This window comes from Triticum aestivum, chromosome 1D, assembly GCF_018294505.1.
Source record: "Triticum aestivum cultivar Chinese Spring chromosome 1D, IWGSC CS RefSeq v2.1, whole genome shotgun sequence".
Lineage (NCBI taxonomy): Eukaryota > Viridiplantae > Streptophyta > Magnoliopsida > Poales > Poaceae > Triticum > Triticum aestivum.
In genome coordinates, this window is record NC_057796.1 from 45795744 (window position 1) to 45808632 (window position 12889).

Sequence of the window (12889 nt, forward strand, 5' to 3'; positions counted from 1 at the left end):
TTTTAGTTTGAAACTTGAAACATGTAGTTTTGAGCCTTCAAATATGTAGTTTAACACTTCCAAATTTTTTTCTTTTTAGTTTTTTATGTGGTGATCTTTTTTATAGTATATTATAGTTCACTTTTACTAAATTTTATTATTTTAAATGGAAATAGTGATATTTTTTTTAGTTTTTTATGTGGTGATCTTTTTTATAGGGTTGGGCCAAGCCCAAGTATTAGGAGGCCTTGGGGGTCAAAACCAGGGCAACGGCACCCTCACCCCATTCCCTCTCTCTCGTTCCCCTTTCCTCTCCCTCTCTCGTCGCTCTCTCTCTCTCTCTCGCCGGTGGTTAGGTAATCTTCCGCTCTCTCCCCCTCTCTTCCTCTCTCGCTGCTCGTTGCCCTCCAATTTGATTGGAGTTCATGTTGTTTTGAGCTAGGGTTTCTTCGACGGTGGCGGTGGCGGAAGCGACGATGGCGGCGGAAGCGATGGACTGCTAGGGTTCATCGCCTCCATCTTCGTCTCTCGGTGAGTTCATCGCCTCCATCTTCGCCTCCTGTAGTGTTCCTAATGTAGTGTTCCTAATAAGTGGCGAATCTAGTAGGACATTGGAGGGTAGGCTTAAAACACAAATTCCCTAAGTCTAATTAGCAAATGCATTGCAATTGTTGCATGTAAACCACGAGAATATACTTGTCAAATGGTATGTTTAGCTTAAATATGATTTTGGAGGGTAGGCTTAAGCCTATTGGAGCCTCCCTAGTGGAATCACCACTATTCCTAATTAATGTAGTGTTCCTAATGCTAAATTGTAGTGTTCCTAATGTAGTGTTCGTAATGCTAAATTGCAGGGTCTTTGGTAAAGGAAGAGCATAAAACATCCATGTTATTGTAGGGTCTTTGTAGTGATTGGCATTAGATCACTTCCCATGTGTGTTTGGTTCTTGTCATAATAACCTATACTTGTTATTATTTTGAAGTTCCAGCCATGACTAGCTGGAACAACCACTACCAGTCCTCGTGCAACTTCTCAGCCTATGAAGTAGACAAAGGCGAAACGAGCACCAACCTGGTAAGATTACAAAAACATCCATGAGCATTGAAAACACGTGCATATATACATATATCATCTAACCATTCATTATTGATGATTTCAAATATTTGACTTGCTAGGCGTATGTACGAGATCCATCTCCAGAACCGGTCTAGCAGCAGCTACCGGTATGTGACGTGGACATGCTCAGCCGTGAGCTTGTTGCGTCAAAGGAGAGTACAATGAAGGCACTTAAGGAGTTGAATGACTCCCTGAAGAAAGAGAAGGAAGAGATGATCGACGAGAACTCTGATCTCTGCGATAAGAAATTGAAGCTCATTGACTAGAAGGAGCTATTGGCCACCGAGATCGAGTCTATGAAGGAGATACGGCTCCTGAAGGCCGAGAGGAGGAACTGAAGACCTGCAAAGTCTATTTCAGAAAGGAGGGACAAAGCAACAGGAACAAGTTGCGTGAGATGAGGATCATTCTTCATCATAGCTAGTTAGCGGATAACAAGTTGCATGAGATGAGGATAACTTTTGCTTGTAGCTAGCTACCGGATAATTTTTGCTTGTAGGTAGCAAGCTAGTTGATCACTACTATTTGTGGATTTGATGTTACCACTAGAAGTTTAAATGGCTACACATATACTAATAGTTGGGTATATAATTTTTATTACTGAAAAATACAAATTGCTGGCGTTGCCTCACAATAAACTCCATAGCTAACACAATATATTGCTGGCGTTAGCCAGGTGGCACACCATCAGTACTAAAATACTGCTGACATGTCTGCCAACACCACCACTAAATTGTTTTCACTAGCGCCATGTTGGTGGCGTTGGGTTTCTACGCCAGCAAGGTACTTTTTGCCACACCATAGCTAGGCTTTTTTCCACTAGTGCAACCCTCCTTCATCACCAATTTAATGATGCTCACTCCCAGGAGTGAGTTATTCCTTCGTAGGCTTGCTGTCCGGTGATGGAGTTGGATGAGATTTGTCATGTAACCGAGTCAATTTGTTAGGGTTTGATCCCTAGTATCCACTTTTTCTGAGATTGATGTTGCTATGATTTTGCTATGCTTAATGCTTGTCACTAGGGCCCAAGTGCCATGATTTCAGATCTGAACCCTCTATGTTTTCACGAATATATTTGAGTTCTTAATCCTATCTTGCAAGTTATATGCACCTATTATGTGTAATGATCCGCATACCCCAAAGTGACAATAGTTGGGATTCTTTTCAGCGATGATCGTAGTTTGAGGAGTTCATGTATTCACCATTTGTTAATGCTTTGTTCCGGTTCTTTATTAAAAGGTGGCCTTAATATCCCTTAGATTTCCTTATGGACACCGCTGCCATGGGAGAGTAGGACAAAAAATGTCATGCAAGTTCTTGTTATAAGCACGTATGACTATACGGAATACATGCCTACTTTACATTGATGAATTGGAGCTATTGTCTATCGCTCTAGGTTGTGACTGTTATATGATGAATGTCATCCAACACAAATATCCATCATTGATCCAATGCCTACGCTTTTCGCATATTCATCTTCGCTAAGTTACTTTTGCTACTGCTACTGTTACTACTGCTACCAAACTATCATACTACTGTGCTACTAAACACTTAGCTGCAGATATTTATTCCTCCAGGTGTGGTTGAATTGACAACTCAACTGCTAATATACTTGCAAATATTCTTCGGCTCCCATTGTGTCGAATCAATAAATTTGGGTGAAATACTACCCTCAAAAAGCGGTTGTGATCCCCTATACTTGTGGTTTATCACCTCCCTCTAGGCAACATCCACGTCTTTTCACTAGTGACAAGCATTAAGCATAACAAAGTCATAGTAACATCAATCTCAGAACATAGTGAATACTAGGGATCAAACCCTAACAAATTGACACGATTACATAAGAAATCTCATGCACCTCCATCACCATCCAGTATGCCTACAACGGAATTACTCACTAATGATGGTGTGGATCATGAAATTGTTTATGGAGAAGGGTTGGTGATAACGACGGTGACAACTCCCTCTCTCCGAGCCTCAAACAGACTCCAGATTAGGGCTCTCGATGAAGAACGGGAGATGGCGGCAGCTCCGTATCATAAAACGCGATGACACTTTCTCTCTAATTTTTTTCTCTGGAAGTCGGTACTTATAGGCTTGGAATTCGGTCAGACGGGGGTTTGTGGGACCCACAAGCCAGGTCAGTGCGCCCCCTGACTTGTGTCCCACTAGTGGATCTTCTCCGATTGTTCTTTGATCCAGTATATTTTATATATTCCATAAAAATTCTCCACAAAGTTTTGTCCAATTCCGAGAACTTCTATTTCTACATAGAAATAACACCAAGGTTATTCTGCTAAAAACAACGTGAGTCTGGATTAGTTTCATTCAAATCATGCAAATTAGAGTACAAAACAAGAGCAAAAGTGTTTGAAAAAGTAGATACGATGGATACATATCAAGGCCAACCTGCAGGTTAAATAGATAGATAGAGAGAGAGAGAACAGAGGCGGGTGGGACTCACCGGAGACATTCACCGGCTTGGAAGCCGCGGCGGAGATGGAATATGGCTGTGATGGATCAGGGCACCACGACGAGGTCACCCGTACCCGTAGCTCATCGGGAGGTGGTCGAACGGCGATGACATGCTACGGCTGCGGACGAAACTACCGACTCCGACGAGGATTGGCCCAGGGAAGAGCTGTTGGAGCACGAGTGGGCTACCAGGAGCTCGACAGTGAGCTTAGGTGGTGCTGGGGGTGGACCAGAGACATGGGATGGTGGAGAAGGCCGAGCGGCAGAGCTCGTGGGCGGAGTTCGGGAACAAGAGCTTCGGTGCTCGATTCCCTTTCTTCATAGCTCAATTTGAGGAGGGGGAGTGGTGCGGTGCTGGAGAAGGCGAGGCGCAAGTCCTTTTATAGGCGAAGGGGTAGTCCGAGCTCGGGTGCCACCATGGAGACGCGGCCAAAGCTCTAAAGGTGAGCTGGCCGTCATGGTTGGGGCGATGCAAGAGGAGAGGGGCATAGGATATAAGGTAGCAGGCTAGGCATTGAGGGCCATTAAGAGCGCTGTCGGCCACAGTGCAGTATTGTTGGGTCTGTGGCCCGCGGTGGCCGTGTCCGGCGAGCAAGTTTCCGGCGAGCGAGAGGCTCCAGAGGGGCTACATGGACGGTGGAGAGGTTGTCCACACATGCAGACAAGGTACGACGGCGCGAGATGGGCGCCCTGGCGAGGCCCAAGATGACTGAAGGCCAGAGTGTGATTCTAGGTATGTCGGCCACGTGGTCACCGCGTGCGCTGGTGCGCGCGAGATGACCCGGCCTGGCAAACCGTGTCTGGGGTGTTGTCCCTTCATCCAGTAGCCTCCATGCGGCACTGAATAATCCAGATCTAGCCTGGGAAGACCAGTCTCTTCTAGAATGGTTTACGGACAGAAAAATTGGCGTATTTTTGAGTGGCTAGGTGGTTTGAGCTGAAATTTTGTAGGTAGGAGTTATCTAGGAGGGCGCATAAACTGGAAAATTTTCAGGAATTATAGATGCTTGTGGAACATAGTTCCTTCCTAGAGCGACAGTTATGTCCAGGAACTAAAATGAATTGTTGGGGCGAATTGGCTTGCTGGTTTGGCTTACAATTTAGCATGAGGAGATGATATATGGGTATGAGTGCACTGATAAAATTTCATACCAATGGAGTAATCACATATGGTACATCCTTCATAGTGCTTCCCTCTGGACAAAAACTTTGCAGAATTGATCTGGAGAAATGGCTTGGCAAAAGAATATGAATTTTGGCATTCTCAAGAGATATAGGAAGATTTAGGGCCTGGAATAATTTGAGGGGTTTTAGAGCAATCTTGGATATAGTTCCTTCACAAACTCAAAGTGGGTCCAGAAACTAGATTGGGATGCTATGCTCACCATGAGCATGGAATCTTGAATATTTTTACATATTCAAGGTTTAGACGAGTCAAAGAATTTATGGGAATTTTCTTGGAATTCTTAGAAGACAAAAATATAGGTTGCTTCACAACCTAGGACAAAAAGGCTATTCCTGTCATTGAAAAAGGAACATTTAATTGAAATAGAAATTAGAGTTGGGCTAGGATTGGATGACATGATCTTGGGAATGTTTTGAAAGCTTTGATTCACTTGGGAACAGAGAAGAAGAACATTCTCAAGCTTTTAAGTCCAAAGAGTCATTCAAATGAAAATCCAATTCAAACTTCAAACAAATTCAAATGGGTTTTTTAAAACAAAAGTTGTACAAAACTAGGGTGTCACATCCAACTCAGCTTACTGTCCACACAAGCAAGCCACGTCAGCCCGATAGGTGGGCCCAACTTGTCAGTTTCACTGTTTTCGCGAGTTTATCAGACAATCAGTGCTCTGCGTTAGTCGTTTGGCACATAATTGGTGGTTTCTCGTGCCCTAACTCAGATATGGTACATAGTTGAAATGCGTACTCCTAAATTCCTGTTATTTCCATATGTTGTGCAGTGTCTTCACCTTTGTTCACATCAATCGTACGTATAATGTATCAAGTTTAAACAACTAGTTGAATTCTGATTCATATGAGCGTATTCTTTACCACACAGGCATTGTGTACTTTTTTGTCATGTTCAGTACGTAAGAAATCAGCTAATCATGTATATATCGCGAAGATGTAAATCTATTTCCCTTCCAGTTTTCCACTCTGAATAGTTAAACTTTCAGGTGATTATATTGTGAGATATAATTATGTAAGTACTTCGTGAAGTTGGTTCGCTTTTGAAATGCCAAGTCTCTTGAATTAGCTTCAACAGGTACGTTGTTTTGAACTATGAAGCCCTCTTACTATGCGGTCAGAAATTAACTTTACATACTTTTGTTAAGCAACTTTCCTATCCTCTAATATTTGATGAAACACTTCTTCACATTGACTTCCAACAGTAGAAGGGAGAGGGATTTATATGTTCTGCACTGACTGTATTTTAGTAATACAACTGCACGGTTGTACATTACTATCTTTGTTCAGAGTGCAGAGATTCGGTGACAGGATTATCTGCACCCGATCAGAAAATAATTCACAACAAATTCAAAAAAAAAATCCTTTTTTTGCATGGTAGATAGTTTATTGTGTGAGGTCCACTCCAATTTTCAGATCATTTGTACATCTGACTAGCTCTCATGAAAAAAGACAAATCGGGTCAGAACTTTATATGAACAGTAAACTTTTTACAGACCCCAAATTTATCTTTTTTGCCGAGAACTGGTCAGATGTCCAAATAATATGAAAATTGGAGCAGGCCTCACACATCAAATTATCTATCCTGCAAAAAGAAATGAATTTTTTTCAATTTTTTTAGTATTTGTTTTGAATTTTTTTTCAGCGTGGGTACGGATGAGCCTGGGCTCAGAATGGATATTCGCTTTGTCCACCATCTTTGAGTAATGCGACTTGCAAATTCCTAGCGATCTCCAGTTTTGATTGTGGGATTCACACATGGATATCACTGAAGCTAATGGACTGATATTGCATTTGTTCTGATGGTGTCGTAGTCACTTCATGCAAATATTTGTAGGTAGTTGTGTGATGAGTGTCACTACTACATTCTTCTATAGTGTCGCTTCATGTTGTAATCTGAAAGTGAACATAATTTATAACTTCATGTTCTATTTGTTTCGAACTTGCACACTATATTTGTCCTGCTCAATTCTCTTTTTTTTTGAGAAAGGTAAACTAATAAACGTATTCGATAGTGAGGAGCTACTGAACTATTCATTCAACCTTGAACCGATCTCTAAAAACCCATCAAACACCCCACAGCAACGCACGGGGCATCTTCTACTCCCTTCGTCCCATAATATACCAAAAACGCTCTTATATTACGATAGGTTTTTTGAAAAAACACCGTGATGGCAAACGGGGCAAGCACCAGGTGACGGTTGCCGTGGCGTCAGCAGCAGTAGCAAAGCTGAGTTATTCCCATGCGACGGCGGCAAATTTGACAATTTTGACCTCTGGACGAAATCAATTCACAGAATGAACTGGGTGTGAAACTATTTCACTCCCCTGACCCTTTTGTGTAGCGCCCGCCACGCCGGCGCCACACTCTACGGTGCAGCGCCTAGCTCGGGGGCATTGCACGCCAGTCCACCATGGCAGCCCCTGGGCCCGCACCCAGCAGTGCAGCGCCTCCGAGCTAGGCGCCACACATGTAAGGTGCAGCGCCTAAGAGCTAGGCGCCGCACATTTAAAGTGCAGCGCCTAGCGCGTAGGCGCTGCACTGTGACTTATCCAGCCACTTGGCTGGCCCCCCCTCCCCCACTCCCCCCACACCACACACTCTCCCACTCTCTCCCCGAGCTTTGCCCCCTCTCCCACTCTCTCCCTCTCTCAAATCCTCTCCCAAATCATGCAAATTAGAAGAATTTGTCCGTGGATTTCGAAGTCAAACCCTCCCTCAAGGTAATCTTCTCCGATCCGCTTGTTTTGATCCAAGTAATGTTATCAAATTGCTCTTTTGTTGCTAGTTTGGGGAAACCCTAGTTTTGTTTGGATCTAGAGATTTGCATGGAGATGTGAGATGTTTGTTTGCCAATTTCCTATGATTAGGCTTTGTTAGTATGCTAGGGTTATTCTTATGGGTGTTCTTATGTTGGTGCTAGGGTTAGATTTAGGGCTAGGGTTATGGTTAGGGTTATGGTTAGTGTTATGGTTAGGGTTATGGTTAGGGTTAGTGAAAGGATCGATACGGTCGACTAGAGGGGGGGGGGGTGAATAGGAGACTACAAATTTTACTCTTTCTTGTCAATTTTAAGGCTTAGCGGATAAAAAGGGTACACTAGATATGCAACTAGGTGAACACAACCTATATGACAAGCAAGCTCTAAGCTAAATATGCTAGGAAACAATCTAATTAGCAAGCCAACAAGCATAGAAGGCTAAGTAAAGTGCGGGAAAGGATTAACCACAAGTGAGACGAGGATGCGGATTTTATCCCGAAGTTCACTCTTCCTTGGGGAAGAGCTACTCTCCGTTTGGAGCGGTGCCGGAGCCAAAGCTTGCGGAACGCCACCGAAGGCTCACCATAATCTCCTTCGAGTCACCCCAACGGATGAGCCTCGAATCACTCGGGGTTGGTCTTGAAGGCGACCACCACACCTTTACAAACTTCTCCGGAGCACACCACAAGCAAGGAAGCTTCCGGAGGAACCTCTAACCGCCTAGGAGCCCAAGCTCCAAGAGTAACAAGTCATGGTGGATGAATGTTGCGGGGAACGCGAATTGGTTTGGTCAAAGTGTAGATCGGGTCTTGCTCTCCCAATCCCCAAAGTTTCAACAAGATTGGGTGGAGGGATTGAGAGTAGTGAGCAAAATGGGGTGTAGCAATGGAGGAGCTCAACAAGACATTAGGGTTGAGGGATGGAGGAGGAAGAAGGGGGCTTATATAGTGTTCTTGGCCGGGAGGGGATTTCTGCCCGTTGGACGCCGTGCGCACGGGCCAAGTCAGCCCCGTGCGCACAGGGTGTGCAGTGAGTTTCGAGGTACCCCGTGCGCACGGGGGTCAGAGACCCCGTGCGCACGGGGTGTCCCGAAATATTCTGACTACCCCGTGTGCACGGGGGTCAGAGACCCCGTGCACACGGGGTGTCTAGAAGATTTCTGATGAAACATCACAGGACACCACGGCAAAGCACACGATAAGTGGAATATCTGAGGAGGTCTAGGAGGGCTGGTGTATCTGTCTTGGAGGCATTCCCACACGACACTAAATCCACGAAGACCCCTCTTGATAGTGCGGTTTTACCTACGACTCAAATCGAACCAAAACGAAAAACCTTCGAGTCGCCGGTAACCACGCCTTTGATCTATTTGGACTGGGGGGTCGCACACCTCCATCAATGGACACCTTGGAACCAAAGTCCTGAGATAAACTTTAGCAACCAACATTAGTTCCACTAACCACATTGTCATCACACCAAAATATAATCTAAGTGATACTTGCACTTTCAATCTCCCCCTTTTTGGTGCATTGATGACAATATGGTTAGGACATGGCATACAGGATACAACTTAAGTAAACAGCCATGCGACAATAGTTGATCAAAGGAGCTCCCCTATATATGTGCAAGGAAAAAAATGCTTGATTATGCATCAAGCACACACATATGAGGCTCCCCCTAGATCCACATTGTCAAGGCATGCGATCAACATAATAATACCCAACACGGTGCCTAGATCACATGCAAGTGTGGTGAGCAGAAAACGTGAGACTAACCTATAGAAGCTTGATCATACTCCACAAGATATATCAACATAAGCATAGATAAATTCCATAAAGTAGATAGTCTCTCACATAGACTAGGTAGCTCACGACCACACCGCGAAAGCAAGTAAATAAGAGTATCTCAAGCCAAATAAACACAACCAAAACAAACGAGGCCTTGAGATCTCACCCAACTGAAACCAACTGCAAACGCCCCTAATAGAACACTTCTCCCCCTTTGTCATCAAGACAACAAAAAGGGAAAAGGCGATGCTAACGAGACTCTAGACAAGAGGAGGTGCGCTCGAAGCATCATCATCATCATCATCAAAGTGCCATCCCTCCAAGGGAAAAGAATGAGCTGTGGCCACACTGTCATTGTCCTCGGACCCTGGACTAACCTCCGCACCAGCTGCAGCACGCTCAGCCTTCTTCTGACGCCTCACCAGCTTGCCCTTGTTGATCTCCTTGACCTGACGGCGCTGAATGGACTGACACATTTTGAACATGTTGCTCACGGTCTTCAGAAGAGACTTCTTCTCCTCTCTGGTGAAACTGGCATCAGTAGCAACCTGCTTCCCTTTGCTACGCGGAATCCGCACATAGGATGAACATCCCTCAGTGTAGGTAGCACGATCCTCAGGCCTGGGGTTGCGCCCTTTCTTGGGAGGCACATATGGTGGAGGAGCAGCCGGAAGCCAGTTGGCATCACGCTTCGGAAAGGAGGTGCGGTACTTGGCAATGTACCTGGCGGGACAGACAGACTCAATCAAAGCTTGGATGAACGGAGCATAGATGCATGACTTGTTCTCCTGAACACACTGCCTGATCTCAAAGAACATGAAGTCCAGAACATCCACTTTCTTCTTGTCATGAAGGTAGACAAAGATGTCCAACATGGAGCTCCTTAGATTGTGAGAGTCCCCGGTCTTAGGATTAAGCGTGTACCTAAGAATGTGACGCATAGTATCATAGGTTGGCTTCAAATGTTTGATAGAACCGGTGGTGAAGGCCTTGTCTGGCTTGTAAGCAAAAGCAATCTCATCCTTGTCTCTACCTGTCTCCCGAGCACGGCCATACTCAGGATGCTCCTCGGCAAAGAACCGATACGGAATGATGTCAGAGAACTTGGCCATGGAGGCCTCACACTCATATGTGCCAGACATCCAAGTCATAGTGCGAGCCTCATCACTGTGGAAGTATACGGTGGCAAAGAACTGCATCACAAGATCTTCACTGTACGGATGGTGGAAGGCGACGACCGGGATCAAGCCAAGCCTCCCAAGAGCATTATACACACCGGGATAGATATGATCATTGTCCCGAAGAGACTCCACATTGATTTGCTTGTGGGGGGCAAACTTGTTTTTCTTGGTCATGATCAGCTCAGAGAACACACGGTGTTGAAAATCATTCTTGAATCTTGGGTCAACCCCTGCATCAGTGTTTGGCACATAGGGGAAATCCTGCCTGCGAGCCCAAAGCTCTGGCTTGGTCCACTTAGAGAGAGGTAGATTCTTGACATTCCGACCTCCTGGGAGCACATGTTCCTCTCCTTCCTCCTCATCAACATCATCAGCAGAATCATCCTCATCTTCTATCTCTGCATCTGCGGGGTTCTCATAGTGAGCATCTTCCCGCGAATCATACTCCTCTTCTGAATCCTCGGAGGCTTCAATCACTGGCTGCTTGGAGGCGGCACGGCAAACACGGCCCAGCTCAGAGCCCTAACCAATTCTTTCGGACGGCTGACGAAGAGCCAAAGTGAATTCCCTGGAACCTGCCTTGGTGTGTTTGCGACGGAGCTCGGGCCTCTTGTCAGCAGAGTCTGAAACAAAACAGCAACAAAACACAACAAACACGAGAGACACAAATAAGTACAAGTGCTCGAGAAGCTAGCGAGGAATGGAAGACAGAGAAGAAACAGGACTGGCACCACCGTGTACCCCGTGCACACGGGGGTCTGACCACCGTGGACACGGGGGTCCCGTGCGCACGGTACAAGGCCCGTGGACACGGGGTTCGCCCAGCGGCAACCACTTCCAGATCTAGATCCGGGAGTGAGTGCGGAGGGAGAACCGCCACAGTAATGCCCATCCGATTCTAGTCTATCACAAGGGAACGACTGGCCTAGACTAGTAGAGGAGGAAACCCTTGACTAATAAGGATCCAAGGAGGAAAAAGAAGGACAAGGGGAGGGGGATACCAGAGGAGGACCCCATCCCGGGAGATCTCCATGGAGCAGCGAAGTCCCACGGCGCACGGAGGAGCACCGGTGACAAGGAGGCGACGGCGGCGGCCTGGAGGCGATCTGGGGCGTGGAGGGGGCGACTGGGTGGGAAAGAAACCAAACCCCCCCACGTCCCACCTCTTCAGGGCCAGAAACCGCAGACCCCGTGCGCACGGGCTAAAGGCCCCGTGCGCACGGTACAAGGGCCGTGGGCACGGGGTCCCCGTGCGCACGGTACAAGGGCCGTGGGCACGGGGTATCCAGAGGATTTTGACAGGAAGAAGCTTGTTGGGTTATGGCTGAATGCAAATTCTTACCAAGACCCCAAAGAGCATTTCCGCCTTACTTCTGAACACGTCGCAGAAGAAATCCAACACTACTAGAAAGGAGTATGTGTAGCACTTGCACTGGAAGAGAATCGAGAAACACACACACACACCGAAACACGAACACAAGGACAAGAAGAACCACACAAAAAAGAAAAAAAAAGATCCAGGGCGGTGGCCGAAGCCACCATGTTTGAGTTTGTTTGGTATGGCACCACGAAGATATGAACCTTGGGCCCATGACCAATACTCATCTTTGAAGCACAAATGCCATCTTCAAATGGCTAATGTGAAAGATTTTGTTCAATTTATGCACTAGTAGGATAAGATAGCTCATTCGTTGAGCTAGCTCCCCCTACTTAGGTGCCTACATCTAAAACAAGATACTAGTAGAGTATGTGTGTGTATGCAAGAACCTCAATCCAAGTTACTTATATCCACGATATTCAGCTCATGCCTTAACTCGCGGAATCTTGCTTCATCAAGTGGCTTGGTGAAAATGTCGGCAAGTTGCTTCTCGGTGTTGACATGGAATAAATCAATGTCTCCCTTGGCCACATGATCTCGAATGAAGTGATGACGAATCTCAATATGTTTGGTTCGGCTATGTTGCACTGGATTGTCGGCGATCTTGATTGCACTTTCATTGTCACAAAATAGAGGCACTTTGTCACATTTGACACCATAATCCATCAAAGTTTGCCTCATCCATAATAATTGTGCACAACAACTTCCTGCGGCAATGTACTCAGCCTCGGCGGTTGAAAGGGACACACAATTCTGCTTCTTTGAAGACCAACTTACCAATGACCTCCCTAGGAATTGACATGACCCGAAAGTGGACTTGCGGTCTACCTTGTCTCCGGCCCAATCCGAATCCGAATATCCCATAACTTGAAAGTTGCTCCTTTGGGATACCAAAGGCCCAAGTTTGGGGTATGAACCAAATATCGAAGGATTCTTTTCACTGCCAAAAATGGCTCTCCTTGGGAGCGGATTGAAATCTTGCACACATACACACACTCAACATAATATCCGGCCTAGAT